Raw genomic sequence first — 1154 nt, forward strand, 5'->3', positions numbered from 1 at the left:
TTTATAAATATCACCTGTGAAGCGTGCCGCATGCCGACTTAAAATGAGCATGTTGGGAATGTTCAAAAAAGACTCTCATCTTGTTTGTTTAGACAGCGGAGAGAACGAGCGGGGGACAGACAGACTCGCATTCGTTCGGTCAGATGCCTTCCACCTTTCAAGAGAAAAGCAGCTTTTGAGGTGTTTATAAATATCACCTGTGAAGCCTGCAGCAGGCCGACTTGAAATGAGCGTGTTGGGAACGTTCAAAAAAGACTCTCGACTTGTTTGTTTAGACCGCGAGAGCGGGACAGGGGAAGAGAACAGGGATTTTAGGAGCAGACTTCATTGAGAAGAAGGCCCCATTGATGATGATGGTGAGGAGAACACGGTAAACGTTCGGGGAGCCACGGTGCGCTCAACACTGTGCCGCCGCTTGACTGGCCACGGAAACCTCTGTGCGACACTCTAGTGTCATTTCATAAGCTGTCCTCCTATTATAACACCAGCATTGACTTGAGAACAATGAGCTTCTGTGAGGATATGAATACTCAAAAACATAACTAGGGAAAATCATTTTAAGTGCAGCTTGCGAAGGTAAACAAGCCCTAACCGTAGGTATTAAACATTGGCCGGAAACATAAGTCATTTTCACCTGGCAGATGATAACAAACGTCAGGATTCATTTTTCAATCCCTTTTAATCTAAATATGAAACTTTGGCACGTAACTTGTTCTCAGTCTACACTGTAAATGATTTTTCAAGTTGTAAATAAAACAAAATGACATGAAGATACTATTTTAGTCTTTCTACTAAGTCTCACATTTAAGTCAGTGTGTTACTCGCAGTTCCTTTGTAATTATTTGTGAAATTTATGAGCAATTTACGAGCAAAAATGCTTTCAAAGTAAACCCTACACCAATTTTTTAAGCTAAGCTAAACTAAGCCAAAAGCAACCCTTCAGAAAAAGTAGCTAGCGTAGTTAGCAACTCTGGAACTATACATCATTTTTTTATTGTGTGACATATTAAAAACAATAAACTGTAATTTGCTCAAATGCCTGTTTATTACACAAACATCTCCAATGCTCCTTTTCCTACACACACACACTCACACTCACACACACACACTCACACACACACACACACACACACACACACACACTCACACACACT

This window comes from Sinocyclocheilus rhinocerous, unplaced genomic scaffold, assembly GCF_001515625.1.
Source record: "Sinocyclocheilus rhinocerous isolate Xijiao unplaced genomic scaffold, SAMN03320098_v1.1 scaffold4081, whole genome shotgun sequence".
Classification (NCBI taxonomy): domain Eukaryota; kingdom Metazoa; phylum Chordata; class Actinopteri; order Cypriniformes; family Cyprinidae; genus Sinocyclocheilus; species Sinocyclocheilus rhinocerous.